Genomic DNA, 16,430 nt, shown 5'->3' with positions numbered 1-16,430 from the left:
ATATATATATATATATATATATATATTATAAAGAGGGGAGGGAGGTAGAGACACCAAACTTCTAGACATGGCTCTTTGAACAGTGTGTGGCTTTTAATTTATATTTTGTAGAAGGTAAGGAAATACAGAATGGGTGAGCCTTAGTTCTGGGGAGAAAGCTAGTCTAAGGTTTCATGGCTCATAGGGGAGAGGAAGGATCTGGTTCCATGGGTGCTAGGGAGCAGTCTGTGTTCGTGTAGTTAGGGCCAACTTGAGGGTTAGCTAAGATTTTTTTTTTTTTTGGCCTGAGTTATTAAGGTGGGTTTCTTTACTATCTGCTGATGCTTAGAGTCAAGGCAGTGATTTACCTAACTTTCTTCAGAGAGGAGGATTAGGACAGAAGTGAGAGGGATGGGGAAAACAGTTTTACTGTGTGAGACAGGATATACCAGGAAGGCATGAAAGAGAATGCAGAGATGATCAGTTGTTCACGATTATCACTCTGAATAGTAACCCACAGAATTGTCACTGTGGCCCTTTCTTATAGGCACTCTGGTAATCCTCATTTCATAGATGAGAAAAGTAGCACAGAGAGGGTAAGTAACTTGCCCATGTTGGCCCAGGAGTTAAGTGATTATGGTCATGCTCGGATCCCAGTTTCCCTCTTGATTTTGGCTATAGATTATCTCCCAAGCTCTGAGCCTGTCTATAAGAAGCTTACGGGCAGATACACAAGGCAGGGCATGCCAGGAGTAAGATTTAGAGAAGCGTAACCCAGGTCTAGTGTGCTCTCAGAGGTGAGGCTCGGGGCAGGGTTCCTGGGCCAGGAGCTTCCCACTTCTAGGCCTGCCTGCCTGTCCACCCAGAGTCACCCACAGGCTTTCGGGTCCAGGCTGTCTTGTAGAGTCTCCTCCATTTCTTTCCCTCTTCCTCATTCCTCCCTGAGATTCCTACGCACTTCCAGTAATTATTAATTGGAGAAAACGATGACACAGGCAATATGCTTATCTGTTTCAGAGGATTGGCTTAAGTTGGCTCCAGATGTTGCTTGGCATCCAGAGTCCCAGGGAGACGATGAACTTTTGACTTTTAAAAGAGCTTCTCTGGGTCACCGCTCAGCGCGCAAGATTTGGCAGACACGATCTCTTTCTCTCCCCGGTGTGCCGTGCTGGGTGGTGGTGTGGCCCTCACTGCAGGCTCCGAGAGGAAAACGCGCAGTGGAGGGAGCTCAGGCTGCAGTGGGGTGGCCGCGGGAAGCTCAGATCGCCCATCCCCCCTGCCTGCCTCTGCGAGTGCCTCATTTTCTCCCCTTCCCTGGACCAGTGAAGGGATCTTAGCCAATTCATGTCCGGAGGAAGAAAGGTCACGTTCCTCAACCAGCTCAAGGAACCCCGGATTGACTTTCTGATGTCAATTTCGCTGTTGTTGTTGCTTTTCGGGTTTTTTCTTTCTTTTTTTTTTTTTTTTTTTTCATATTTACCTGCAGAGCCTCTCCCTTCACAGACACTGGGAATTGAAGAGGCCTTGAGATTCGCTCCCGTGCGATTGCCTGGCAGCTCCAGTCGACATCACAGCTGTAATCATATGTGATGAATTTTTATTTACAGATTAGTAGACTCTGACTCTGACATATGACTAGCCGGGAACAGTTGTGTGTCATCTGCTTCAGAGAACTAATTGCTTGGCAATTCCCCCTTGGTAATTCCCTCTTTATTTTCTGATGAGTTACTTAACAGTGATGGGCTTGTTGAGCCGAGGATGGAGTTTACCGTGGGCTCCAGAAACACCACCGTCGGCCTGGGGGACGAGTTTCTGGAATTCTGTTGAAGCTTTCCCAAAGAAACACTGGGACCATTATGTGGCCTGTTAATATTTCACTCAGTACTGGGTTCAACACAGAGCAGTGTACAGTTTTCCAAGGGGAATCAAAAGCAGGCCTCTTTCCAGACATGTACCCCCGTGCATTGGAAAATTATTAAAAAGGAATTTAATCTTTCGAGAATGTTTAATGCTCTTTTAAAAATATGATTCGAAATGGAGTAGCTCTCCACTCTGGTGCCGAGAGAGTGTGGTTGAGAAGAAAGCAGTTGACGACAGTTTACAGCCCAGGTTACTTGGGCTGCCCAATCTGACCTTGCTGAGCCTCAGTTTCCCATCTGCAGAAAATACGGAGGTTGCAAGAAAGAATCTCTCAGGCTCCTTCTGCCTGTGACATTTTACAGTTCCTTGAATAGATTTTTATTGTGATTTTTCCTCTCCGCTCCCCCCAAGACCTTGGCTTCTGTCAAACATCTTTTGCTCTTGTTTGACTTTGTGAGGTTTTGTAGTTAATTAGACTTTATACTTTAGCTCTTATTGTGTCATTATTTAGAGAGTAAGTCGTAAGTGGTGCCTAAAATCGTTTATCAGCTCATCTCTATTAGTTTCATACCTAAATACTTCCTCTGCCTCTTCTTACTCTTCTCTCTGCCCTGCCCCAAACAACAGCTATTTTTGGAGGTGGAATGCGTCGTAACTGGAAAGAATCTTTCAGCTAATTGTGGAATTATTTTTTTGCAAGAGCCGTGCAGAAGCTCAGTTCTTCCATGCAGTAGTATCAAGGGCCATATTCTGCTTTTAATTTGTAAGTAGAAATCCTTTCGATGTCATTTGGTTTTACCTGCAGGTGCAGGTTTTCGTCTCTGGGTAATACCTTTTCTCTTCTGCATCAACTTTTCCAATTAGTGTGTGCAGTGTTATCTGTCTTTTTGGTTAATTTATAAGCAGCTTTACTGATGCCTCTTGATTCATTGTAATTATTAATAGTTTCTTCAGGCAGCTAGTGCAAACAGAAGAGGTGACATTTGAGAGTTCTTTTGTCTTGTGTTGTTTGGTCGTCTTACTTTGTTTCATACGTAGAGAAGGGGCATAGCCAGTATTTAATGGTGAGGAAAAGTGAAGGGTTTGAAATCAGAGGGACTGGGGCTTGAAATCCAGCTCTGGTCATGTTTGGAATTGGCCTTGGTCATGTTTCTGGAATCTGCGGTCCTCAGTTTCCTCATCTGTTAAAGGAGGGTGATGACACCTGTCTTACAGGATGGTTGGAATGATGACATGTGTGCTCAGTGTGGGTGTCACAGAGGGTGGGACCTCTCTAACAATGAAAACAAGTGCACTTACAGGATGCAAGGAGAAGCCACAGCATTTGAGGGCTGGGAGGAAACCCAGCAAAAACAAAGGATGGAGCCCTGTTGGTAGCATGAGAGTAGCTGCTCATGGCGCCAGGGTTTGGATCCCAGATGCACCTTTCAGCCCTGGAAAGGATCAGGATATGACGGCCTCCGCAAGTCCATCTACTTCACAGAAAAGGGTGCTTCCCACCCCGGGATTGATAGAAATACTAATGTCTAACATTTATTCCCCAAACTTTATAATGACCAAGGGAAGCCAACCAGAACGAAAGTTCCCTTTGAGTCCTCCAATCCGGTCCATAAGTCTTGCTCACCTTACTTGGTTGTCTTATAGTTCTTGACAATTTGAAACATATCTTTTTTTTTTCTTTTATCTTTCAGTTTTGCTTTTTTCCCACTTCCCATAAACGTTTTCATTTGCCACCTAAACTAATATGTTTGACATTCAAACGATCTCTTCAAAGATTCTATCAAGTTGTTCTGCCTTCAGTTCCGCGTTGTTTTGGCATTTGATTTACTGCTTACTGTTCCAAGGCTGTGGGTGGGTTCGCCCAGGTGTTATGTAGGGTGAGCTGACAGCAGAATGCTGTATTCCTGAGTTAGAGGAGTTTGCTCTGAATTGCTTTCTAAAAGGCCTCCACCAATTTACATTGTTACTAATGATATAGAAACGTGTCTTGCTTCAACCTGATTAATTGTAGGATTTATCATTTTTTTTTTTTTTTGGTGTGGCTAATTTAATACACTCCTTGGTTTTGAGATTTGCATTCCTTTGATCCCTTTCAGAGATAGAACATTTGCATCTCTGTTTATTTACTAATTGTCCTCTTCACAATTAGCAAATGAGAGTCTTGATGTTTTCTAATCTATGTATATTGAGCTCTTTATGTGTTCTAGATATTAATCTTTTTGTAAAGTTGTATTTTCTGCTGCTATTTTTGTGGTCCATTTTTCTTTTGTTTTTCTTTTTTAAGTTTCAATAAAACTTTTTGTTGGATGAAAGTTCAGGTTTTTAGGTGAGGGATCTGTCTTTTCTTGTGATTGTATGCTGGGACAACCTGGAAGGAAGGAGTAGAAGGACATCTCCAGGTTCTTTACCAGGTGGCCTAGCAGGTTGGCTTTGCTGAGAACAGATGTCCTCGGAATCCTTCTGTCTCTATTCCCAAGGGCCCCCTTTTCCTTCTCCTCCCACCTGCTCTTCACTCTTTGACCCTTACCCCCCCTGAGCCAGCTCCCTGGCTGTCACATCTCCTCTGTCCAGCGCTGGGGTTCTCTGCCCTCTACTAGGGGTCCCTGTATCCTAGGGAGTCCTGCCCAGGGAACAGTGTATGGCAGCCTCCTGCACCTGGGAGAAGTCTGTAATGTTGGGCGTGAATTTCAAAGCCTTGATGTCAGCCTTCACTCCAAGGACCCTGGGTGGGAGACTTCACTTCTTCACACAGTCCCGCTCCCCACAGAGGGGCCCTGCGGAGGGACAAGCTGCTTGGCTTTGATTTCCATCCATGTTGGATCAAAGAGGGTGATGCAGGGTGATACAACCCCACTCCCCACCCTGGTGCAGCTCATCCCTGGAGAGGGCTTTTGGGCAGGAGGTTGGGAGCCCTTTCCTGGGCATCAAGTTTGGGGGAAGTCTGGCTTCAAAGTCTTAACTTGGGCTAGTGGCTGAGCCAGGCAGGGTGGCTTGGCATGTGCGGTACCTGCCTCTTCCATGGTCTCTCTGTTGGTAGCCCTGTCCTGGTTCAACCCCTTCTCCTCTCTGAAGCCAGAATGAACATTTCTGAATATCAGAAATACGTTTCCACCTGGGTCCTCCCTACTTCCTGTCCTGGTGTTTTATGGCCCAGACCTTAACCTGGTTCCCTGTGGTGGGGGACTTTGCTAATCACTCCAGCCCTGTCATGTGCATTGCCCTATATCCACTCCACCTCCGTCATTATTTCTTCTGTGAAGTGCCCTATTCTCTTGTGTCCAGCTTTTAGATGTGCCATGTCCCCCTCCTCTCCTTGGTTCTTAAGTCTCAGCTTAGAGTCCCCTCCTTGGGCTCTCTTACTTGCAGTCAGTTCCAGACTCCCATGGTCCCCATTGTCCCCTCCCGTAACTTCTTCATGAAGCCTTTTCCCAGCTCAGTGATAGGAGGGTCTCTTCCCCGTTGCTGCTCTTGTCAGCGTTTGGTTTACAGTCACACTGCAATAAATATGGGCATTTCCCTTGCATGCAAAATCTCGGCTTACAGATTCAATGGGAGCCCCTCTAATGATATTGCCTATGACTTACGCAGTTGTGGCCTGAGATCCCTGTGGGGTCTAGTGGACCACCATGGAGGAATGAGAAATGACATGTTTGTTGGACTGGCTTCATGCACCATGACAGTGTATGATAAAAGTGATGGAAATGTTGAAAGAGCTGGGCTCAGGTAAAGAGAGGCCCAGGGATGAATTCTGTGGAACAAAGGCTCTCTGCAATGGAATGCTGCATTTGCTCGGTTTAGAGCTTTATCATACTACACACATGACCACAGAGACACTGCTGTTGTTGAAATTCAATGCAGGGAAAAAATGCCTTTGTTTTTGATGGTCTAAAACTATCTTCGTATTGAAAAAAATCCTGTTGAATCTCGGTTGTGTGATGATTCTTAGAAGCCCAGCTTACCATGTTGGATGAATGAATGAATTTGAGGTTTTCATTTCTAAAATCTGTTCTCTGACCTTGAGCCGTCTCCTGAAGTTCTCCCGAGACCCTACTCTTCCACTCAGGAGAAAGTTCCTGGGGAGATAATTATACCATAAGGTCACATTGTCTGGAAGAAAGGAAGGGTTCTGAACCAGGCTGCTGAGGTGTGGGTGAAGTACCACATGGGAAAGGGAACCCTAGGAAAGGGGTAGGGGACCCAAACCTCTGCTCTGCATGACACTGCCCATAGGGAATGGGACTGACCAGCCACCTCTCTGTCTGGTGTGGGTTTGTGTGGGAGTTTTCCCATTGGAGGACACCTTGGGCAGGTAAGGGGTGTCCAGTTGTGGTGGCTCGTGTGAGGGACCATAAGTCGGACCCTGTTGGAGGTTCAGCAGGTGTGGAAACGGGAGTGGGACATGAAGAAACCGAGGCCCTGTTCCCTCCTGGGCTGCAGCATCCAGGGGGAAGTGCCCGACGGTCCTCTCTACCTCCCTGTGCTCTGGAAGGTTCCAAGTGGCAGGACAAAAGGAGGTGGCGTGAATTTTGTTTGGATTTCTCTTCCCCTTTCCCAGGCTCCATCTCTGCCTCACCCCTGTAGCCTCCTGGGTCCCTACAACCCCACCCTGGAACTCCTGGGGAGAAACCCTTTACGTGGGACATGGGAATGAGCGTTTCCCTTGGATGCTGCCTCCTGGTGCCTGGTCTGATACTTTCCAGAAGATAGCAGTTTAGTTTGGCTTCTTTTTTCTGTTTCTGAATCGTCATAGGTATATGAGACAAGTCTATGACTATATGACACTGGCAAAGATGTTCTGTTTGTTTATTTAAAATCCTCCTTCCCTAAAACCTGGCTTTCCATTGCGTTTGAAGGACATATGGTGATAGCCTCTAAGCCCAAATTTTGGTGTTTTAATTTGTCTTCCCTGTTCTATTTAAGTCTCTCTAACCCTTTGTACCTTTCTCTACTCTTCAGAAAGAACAAGTTGTATTTTTTTTCCCATCTCGGCATCATCCACGAACAGTACTATTTTAACAGTCTGAATAAACAGATATAAAAGGAGGAAGATACGGGTTTTTTTTTTCCCTCCCAGAAACTGTAGATCTATTTCAATCATCCTAGAGATTAGCATAGGCACACATGAGCAATAAGCAACACTGAAAGGAAGAAAAATAGGTTTCTGCACGTAACCTTGAATCGGGGTCTTACCAGTAGTTTCAGGGCCCTCCCCGGACAAGACTCTGGAATTCACACTTCACATGTCTTTGAACCCTGGAGAGAGGGCCATTAATCTATGGAAATGAACAAACACTGGCTGTTTGCTATCCTGCTGGGCAGAGAACATTTGGTGACCTGACTAATCTCAAAGTTTCTTTCTCTAAGTGGTGCACTGAAGTCAACTCTTGGCCCTGAAGTCTCAGGAAATGATTCTGTTTAAAAAAAAAGAAAAAAGAAAAAAAATTTTTTTTTTTAACTTTCCCATTTTAAATGTCCAGGGTCTTCAAAGACTCCACTGGGATGAAAGCCCTCTGTTTCCTGTTTCTCTTAGAGGACTAGTCAAAACTACCCTTGTCTCGTGATTGCGTTTTGCAGCCTGAGCCTCTGATTTAGTAACTACAGCCTTAAACACCACAGTCATCTAGACCATGTGCAGCGACTAGTGTGCCATGGGCCCGCCTCGACTGATAATAGCACCTCTCAGAATTCAAGTGCCTGCCAGATCGTTTCAGTGGATAGTCATAGAGACTCTGTGCGTAGGGCGTAGCCTCGTCTTCTAAGAGAAAATAGAACCTAGGAGTTCTGAGACTGAGTTACTAGGTCCCAGTGGCTAGATCATCAGTACTGTCACCCTGGCTTTCTGACTGGTCATTTATCGCTCTTTCCCATCTCCTGGACAGTCCACATACTCCAGGAATGTCTCCAGCGGATATCTCTGGATTCATAAAGAGAAAACAAACAAAAACCTTGTCTTTGTTTTTTTCAAATTGGCTCAAAAGGGCAATTTTCATCTTGGCCTGTAAAGATGAAGAAATACAAGGGGTCCAGCCCCTTGGTGTAAGCCATTCATGGTTACCCTGGACACATTTCATTATAAGTTTGGATGTTAGATGGGTTTGGAGTGCTTACAACTAAATGTGAAGGGTGGGTGGAGAGTGAGTCTCCTTTCGTAGCCACTGTACCTTTAAGGTTGCACTCCTTAGAGCTTTATTTCCTTTAATGCACCCATGTCAGCAAGGTCAGAAATGTCAGGGAACTAAATTGATCTTGCATATGGAATCTTGAAATCAGATGCCATCTTCTCGGAGAAGTCCTTGCCAGTTGAGGGTGGGAAGATAGTCAGGTCAGTTCCCTATCTGTCCGTCCTCCCTGCCTTCCTGCTGGATGTTAGGGAAGTGGTGGGCAGAGGAAGCTCAAGCTGGGAGCCAGCCTTCCAACCTCTGGGCAGCAGGGGGGCAGCACAGAGCATTCACATCTGCAGAGAACACAAATGGCTGCCCTGATAGTTAAGTATCTACTGCTCTTCCACATTGAGTGGTTCATCTTGGGAAAACACTGTTCAGCCCTTGATACCAGAGTCTAGAACTGTTGAGAAGCCTCTTCCTTCTTTGTAGAAGTAATCGGCTGCCTGGTGACCATGCTGTTAGTTGCAGAAATAGTTGGCCTCTGATTCACTTTTGGTGTTGACCGAAGAAGCCAGGCTTACCTGAAATCCTCGTGAGCAATGTTGCAAAGGAGACCAAGGCAATCTCTCTGTCTCCCCCTCTCTCTCTCTTAGGCATTCCCTCTCCGTCTCTTATAGCTTGCTCCCAGCCATCAAGGACAGTCAGCCCAGCGGGGAGTTTTGTTTGGCAATGGAGTAGCTAAGGATGTTTCTCTCTAACAGGTCCCAGACCGAAAGTGCTGGTGGACATCTCTTCTTGCCCCAAGATCTTCGTTGGAAGCCCTTTGGATTTGGTGTCTTTGCTGTTCCAAGTCTTAATGAATTTTCCAGGAGGCAAACTGTATCACCATTTATTCTGGGCTACCCTAGTGGATGACACCCAGCTTCCGAGACCTCCTTTTGGACCTGGTCCCTGAGAGCCAGTGCTTTAGCTGTCTCCTGGTCAGAAGCCTGTTTTGGACCGGTTCTGTGCTGGTGCAGGCTTAGTCATTAATGGCCAGGAAGCTGCTGTTACATGTGCTGCTTGATCAGCTTACAGTCACCCTGCGCTTGCCACCGGCAGAGCCTGCTTCCTTCTTGAGCTCTTGGGGAGTCTCTGCACCAGTCCACTAGAAACAAGGCATCCATCCATTCTTTCCATCTTGGCGGTTACCCAGGGCCATATCCTGAGGTGACCTGCAGTAGAGGGAGTGGAGGATAAATTCACCTTGCACAGGCTTGTTCCTGCTAGTTCCAGCCTGTCTCTCCCCACAGATCAAGCTTTTAAATATGCCAGTGATTGGTTTTGTGTAGGAATGTGTGGATTGTTGGATTGGAAGCATTCTCTCCCCGGATTTCTCGTGTTTACATAAGCAGACATTTAAAAAAAAAAAAGTGTTCTATTGCTGATTTAAATAGCAGGGCTTATTTTAAAAAGTTATGGGTGCTTAAAGGTGGTACAGAATAAAAAATGCAAAGTTTTGTTTTCCTTCATTGCAAGTTGTAAGACAACCAAAAGGTGTATATATATTCATGTTTTGTCAGGAAAGGGTCAAAACAGAAAATTTGCAACAGAGACAAACTAGAATAGAACAAGTAGAAACAGAAGCTGACAAATCTATGCCCCTTGTTGGGAGTGCAGCCGTGGAATGTTATGTAGGACCAAAAGGAATGGAGGAGATATTTCAGTAACATTTTGTTCTCTGTCAAAAACCTTCTGAAATATAAATCTGCTGTGTATTGGAGAAAGGAGACAGCAATTGATTCAAGTTGAATGGCTTTCATTTAACTAGAGGAGTCCACAGAAAGCAACCCTTGTTCTGACAACCATATTTTTGAATTTTTGGACTTAAAGAAAATTGAATTCCTGTTTACATATCTTCTAGGATTGTTTTATTGACAAAGACACAGGTCAGATCCCATTACGGTGGCAAGTGTTACAGCAAATAGAAACATTTCTAAATGAAATATAAACATTTCTAAGCCATGGCCAGAGCCTGCAGTAATACCAGGTGGGGAATATGAAGCCATTTGCAGCTATAAATACTGGGAGTTGTAGATGTGCTTTTTAAAAAACGAGTTCTTTAAAAAAATATTCTAGTCTTTTGCCAACACACACCCATACACATAATTCACCTATTTGCATAATAGAAGAGGAAAAAATTATATATCCATATATATATCCATATATACATGATATATATTCAACTTTATTTTGGTCTCTCTGGAACAGATTATCTTTTTTCTTCTTCTCACGATGGCTTCTAGAATTGCTTCCAATTACTGAAATTTCTTAATTATCCACAAATATGAATGTCCTTCTAAGGGTCTTGCCATGTCAACCAACCCAGCCAAGAGCCAGTGGCCAGCCTTCATGGTTCAAGGAGCTGAACTTCAGAATTAAGGCCCCCTGCAAGGGGTATTGTGATTCGGTTCTCCATTCTGAACCTCTGGAAGAAAAAATAGGTGCTTTTTTTTTTTTTTTTTTTTTTTTTGCGTGTTTTAAATCTCCCAAATCATCCTGGCACTGATCCTGGACTCATAGCAAGTGTCATATTTAGCATTGACTATTAACTCCTGAAATTTTGGCTCTCGGTGGCCTGTGGTTCTGTAGACTCTGAGTTCCCCAAATGCCATTAAGGACTTAAATGCAGAATATCTTAACATTCTACAGTTGCCAATCAAGAGAAAGCTTCTCTGGGAATAAAGGTCTGCTAGGTTGTATCGCTGTTCTGCCTTCAAGCTTCTGTGTGCCTGTGTTTCATTTCCTTTCTTGTTTATAATAATTCATGACTTGAGTTTATTGTTTTCTTACTTGGAAACTACTTAAAAATAAGGGTTCCCAGCTCATAAAAATGTAGGAAGGTTCCATTCTGCTCATTCTTCTTACCTCTCAGGGCTGGGCCATTGTTTCTCTCTCTGTCCTCCTTCTGGGATTTCATCTTGCTCAGCAATTCCAGCGTGTGACTCTGAAGCTATGGTTTGAGTTTCCTGACCAACTTCTCCTTGCATCCGAGTGCATTTCCTGTGTTGAAGCTGCTGGCATCCATTCACCGTGGCTCCTGCTCAAAACTGAAACTCCTGGTGCTGGGACCAGTCTTGACCACACTATTGATTTCTTCCTCCACCTCTCCTTCCATTGTTATTTCCCGAGGAGGAAAATCTAGTTGTCATGAAGAACTTCATTTCGACCTCGCAGTAATTACTAAACCTCTGTCGGGTTTTTCTGTTCCCCTGCTCCACTGTACAACTTCCAACTGTAACAGCGACCAGTGGGTCTTTGACAAATGAGTTGTTCCTACACATGCTCTATAATATTACACTAGCTGTTTAAAAATAATTAAGCTTCTCTCTGTGTTCTTCGCTCTGGGTCAGGAACCTTGCTTGCTTAGCCCTCCAACACAGAAGTTAATCACAAACGGGTCCTCTGAACCAAATCATTAAAAATAGAGGGAATTTTCTGAACCCGGCGGTTGGCAGAGAAGTCCGTACATCCATCTGTGCCTGGTTAGGAAAATATCTCATGATGTTTAAATAGCATCAGGCTTGCTCTCTTGTGTGAGGAGGTCTGTGTGTCTGCGTGTAATTCATGGCTCTGAAGATTTGACTGTTAGCTACTCTTATTTTTAAATAGTCTCTGGCCAGGAAACAGGAAGACATCTCCAGGTGTTTTGTGTATTCTTTATTTGCCAGTTTCTGTAAGGAGCAACGATTTTGCTCTTGCTGTTGTCATGAGCTGGAAGTTTTCCTCTTGGCCTGTGTTTCATTAGAAAATAAAAGAGACATGATGTGATATTGAAGTCTTTCTGTCTTTTGATTCTCCACTTACAACTTACCTTTGCTAATGGCTTTCAGGAGCTGTTCTTAATAGACACGGAATACTGATAAATCTTTCCAACTTGGAATGTGGCAGGTTCGGAGTTTCTGCTCCCTGGAGAGGGGATTTATGCCTAGAATATACATCAGATTCAGATTGTGAGTCACTGGTTGGAGAGATTCGAATTCTATTCTTCAACTTGGATTTTTTTTCCTTAGCAGTGATCAGTATCTCATAAAATCTATTCACTTTGGCCAGTTTTACAGTTGGGATATGACTTTAAAATATGTTTTTTGTTTTATAAGATTCAAATTGTTATGTGATAGAAAGATTATGCCTTCTGGTATTTTCTCTGTTACAGTGATCTCTTCTTATCCTTGGAAAATGCTTATTTTAGGTTGGTTTCTCTCTCCCAGGAGAACTGTTCTATTAAATAATAACTAATGCCCAATAAATACACTGAAGAGAGATTAGGAATTATTAATGGGGGTGGAGGGGAGGCAGGGAAGGAAAAAGAAATGTCTTACTTTGATTCCTCTGGCTCTGAAACGTATCTGTTTCTCCGGGTTGTCAGTTTCTTTATGTTTCCTGAGATTTAGAGGGTAGGCCTATTCTTAATGCTCTAATAATAGAATTAAGCACTGAAATCAAGAGCTGTAGATTGACCATGCTCACATTCATGGAAATTAAGGAAGGAGGAATGGCTTCAATCAATTTCATTGTTAATGTCTCAGTGAATTCCTGAGTGTAGCTATTACCATTAGCTTGGTTAGCTAGGCGGTTTGTCATTCATGAAATTTAAAATCAGGAGGGCCCCAAACATCTCTCGGTCCAACTTCCTCCTCTTACACGCAGCCCTATTCATTTCTTGTAAGCCTGCCATGTGGGAGGAGGCTAGTGTGCTAGAGGGAACCAGAGAGTTGAATAACTTGTGGCTCATGGCTTCAAACAAACTCATCTGCGACTTCCTTTCCTGTGTTATTTGAAGGACACATTTTAACAAGAGATAAGTGCTCATTGTTACTCTCTGTCAGTGGATGATGTTAGGAGTTAATGTATATTCTGTGAGCTCTGGATCACATAAGAGTAGATGATACATGTTTTTGTTTAGGTTACTGCTGGATGGTGTTTGCCATCCATCCCAAGACAGAATTCTGCTCTTAGACAAATTCTGTCTTTTCCAAGACAAGCTGACATTACCTGTATCAACGTGATTCCCCAGAAAGGACACTTGAGGGCTCAAGTTCTTCACATTTTCCCGTGGAACTGTTAGATTTCCCAAAGAACATAGTTCTCATGGAACTCTTCTATCCATTCGAGCATCTTCTAGACATTGACTTCTGGTGTTTCCCTTAAAAAAAAATATGCAGAATTTAATGGTTGATGTTTTTGTGAATAGATCATTGCCAATAAGTATTTACTTACCCGATTTGTGGTTGAAAACACAAGGTATACAGCATACATGCTTAAGAAAGGTCATAGTGCCTAGAACTGTACTCTCAGTAATGATGGTGGCTGGCTTGCTGAGGATTTAAGATGTGTGGGTCATTGTACTAATCACTTAATCCTCACAGTAAGCTGAGATCGCTGGTCATTATCTCCACTTCACAGATAAGGTAACTGGGTTAGCAGTTTGCCCAAGGTCACGGAGCCAGGAAGGGCTGGGCCTATGACTCATCTTGACATTTTACCTCAGCCCCCAGGCTCTTTATGAACTGACCGCCTGGTGTCATTGTAAGACTTACCCTATTGTTTTCAAAAACTGTTTTTACTAAATATTGAATTAAAAAACATTGAGTATGTATACAAAAGCAGACTCACAAAATAAATGTGAGTTATGGAGAATAAAGATTCAGTGAACATTTCCTTAATTCTCCACCCAGAGTTTTGAATGACCATAAACCGAATGTCCCTGTGTAGCCCTCCCTTGATCTGTCACTCTTCTTTTCACCTTAGAACCCCAGGGCCACAGGAGGAGGCTGAGGCGGAAGATCACAGGTTCTAGGCCAGCCTGGTCAGCTTATGGACCTTGTCTCAAAATAAAATCAAATAAAAAGGGCTGGGCATGTAGCTTAATGGTAAAGCACCCCTGGGTTCAATTCCCAATACCACGTACATGGGCGTATGTGCGCATAACCACTAGAAAAATTATATATAAGAACATCTTTAACAAAAGTGCATGCTAACCAGATCGATATATACATTCCCTTTCTTTTTCTCCTCTCTTCTCCCTATTTTGTCATCTTTCTGACCTCTTCGCTGTTTTTTGTCACCAAGGGTTGGGGGGGCGGGGAGGTGGAGGAGATACAAAGAAGATATGCTTTTAAAAGATACTGGGTGTGGTGGCACAGGCCTGTAATCCCAGAAGCTTGGGAGGCTGAGACAGGAAGATTGCAAGTTCAAAGCCAGCTTCAGCAACTAAGCAAGGCCCTAAACAACTTAGTGAGACCCTGTCTCTAAATTCAAAATAAAAAGGGCTGGGGATGTGGCTTGGTGGTTAAGGTGCTGTGAGGCTGCTGGTGCAGGGAGTTCTTGGTGAGGCCACAGGGATTTTGCCTCACTCAAGGGGACAGACACATCCTGTTTCAAATAAAATATGATTTTCTGTTATGGTGCTGATAGACCTCTTACAAGCTTGGCAGGTCATGATCCACCAGAATTAGTTCTGTAGACACGGTTTTAAGTAGTGTGACTTAAGGACACAGTGTATTCTCATAACCAATGCGACAGCATTGGGTAACACAATCGAACGCCACTGAATGGAACCTGTTAAGATGATATAACCTTGTTGTCCTTAATATTTTAATGCAGTCTTTCAGCAAGTAGTAATACCTGGCGGTGTGTGTGAAAATCAAAAAGCATTCTGGCCTGGCAGGAATAATAGCATTCTTTCATCGGTTGGAAAATATATTCAAATAATTCACTGCTTTTTAAATTTTCTAATAAGTAAAGAGGCTTTTTTTTTTTTTTTTGGTTTGTTTTGGTTGCAAATTGTACTGTTGTATGAAAGTCTTTCCAAGGACCACATTAGTCTGTAGTAGAAGGAGGCAATTTAATAGTCTTAGCTATTTGGAAGTTAGGACTATTTTATATTACTTCCACATAATTATGAAAATATATATGGATTGTAAAAGATGGAGGAGAACCGGATCTATTTAAACATAAAAGCACTTAAAGTCTTATGTGTATGAATATATGTGGAGTCATTTAAACATCCACATTCACACGTGTGTGCCTTGGTTGCTAGTATTTTCTAGTGCTGTATGCATTCCTATGTGCAAATATAGCCCGTGCCCTTCCTAGAGCCGGTGTTGGGGGACCCTTTGGTGAGCTGGCTCTGTGATCTGGAGTTTATCAAATGCAGTGATGTTTTTGTGATTTAGGCCTGTAATAGTAAGTAGTATCACAGAGAGGTTGAAGTGTGAGTATGTGTCTATTTTTATCTTCTGCCTCTTGTCTTTCTGCTTAGAGAGGAATTGATGTTGAAGCAGTGTGCCTATTAAGCTTCCAGCAGGGAATAAAAAGAGCTGCATATGACACTTTGTTGCGGTTTGTCCGTTGTCTCAAAAACATGCCATAAAAATATGGAAACTAGGAAAACCTTGGCAAATGTAGCCCCAAGAGTGTTGCTGATTTAAAACCTGCATTTGAGAATTCTGAGTGCTGTTCTGTGACAGCTATTGCTATAGGAATTGGCGCCAGCTACGAAAATTTACAGTTTAATACTTTAGAGCAAATAATTGCTTAGGATGCTTTAAATAGCACAGGAAATGTGTCGAGTGTTTACTTGACATTTGGTATATTGAACACTAATACCGAAACAGATTCTTTGACCACAGAGAATATGCCAGTGTAGGTGGGGTGGAGGGTAGATGGGAGACAGAGGCAGAGAAGAAAACAGCCAACACGATTTCATGATATGGAGATACCAGAAAAATAAATGTCCCTTGGTTTAACCAGGTAGTCTTTGAGTGTGGGACAGAAAGCAAAGTACAGAGGACGCTGGGATTAGGTTTCTCCTGCTGTCTTCGCCAGGCCCTCAAAGCTCTGCAACACTTGGCTGTTCTGGGTGGTTTTTCAAGGTCCTCCTGAAAGCAAGAGGAATGACCTCTGTTTTTATAAGAAAGAAAGAAAAAAAAATCCCTCTTGTTATCTGTCTAATCTGCACATGCTTGTGAATTTTTTTTTTTTAAACAATTCTGGCGCCCTCATTTCTCAGCGGAGCTCAGCACTTCTGGTGTTCTTTACCCCAAATGCTTCTTGAACTGGTCCTCTTTTCACCTCCCCTGATACTGTTCATGTGGGTCTTAGAATGGGGTCTAGGGCAGTTCTGTGCAGCTGGGCCACGCAGAACGTTTCTTTTGGCACAAACTGCTTACTATGCATTGTGATTCAGTTGCACTTAATAGGAAAAAAATAAGATGTAGTGTGGGCTACTGAACCCCTTTCCATTCATAGGTGTCTGAGTCAGGCATCCAGTTGCCTTTAAGGGAACTTTAAATGCATATGTTAAAAACTAATTGGCACTTGTGCTATGTCCAGGAATGTGGAATTGTGCCGTGTTAATAAAATTTGTTAAAAATGTCTTCCCTCTGTCTTGTCCACATGAGTTGTTTTTAAATACCCCAGGAAAATTTTGAAAACAACAATCAA

The 16,430-nt window shown here is 43.4% G+C and overlaps 1 protein-coding gene and 1 long non-coding RNA gene across 4 annotated transcripts in view; one reads left to right on the top strand and one right to left on the bottom strand.

The window, feature by feature from the left end:
- The window catches only part of Atxn1 (ataxin 1), a 389,216-nt gene that overhangs the window by 12,157 nt on the left and 360,629 nt on the right, over window positions 1-16,430 (top strand). The gene's annotated exons all lie outside the window — the stretch shown is intronic.
- On the bottom strand, window positions 8,009-11,242 carry LOC125615597. Its single transcript, XR_007346250.1, has 2 exons — window positions 10,851-11,242; window positions 8,009-9,157 (listed from the first exon to the last, which is right to left on the bottom strand). It is a non-coding gene; the product is annotated as an uncharacterized LOC125615597 (long non-coding RNA).

The sequence above is a fragment of the Marmota marmota genome, unplaced genomic scaffold (assembly GCF_001458135.2).
Source record: "Marmota marmota marmota unplaced genomic scaffold, marMar, whole genome shotgun sequence".
Lineage (NCBI taxonomy): Eukaryota > Metazoa > Chordata > Mammalia > Rodentia > Sciuridae > Marmota > Marmota marmota.
This window is presented reverse-complemented; position numbering and strand designations above follow the sequence as displayed.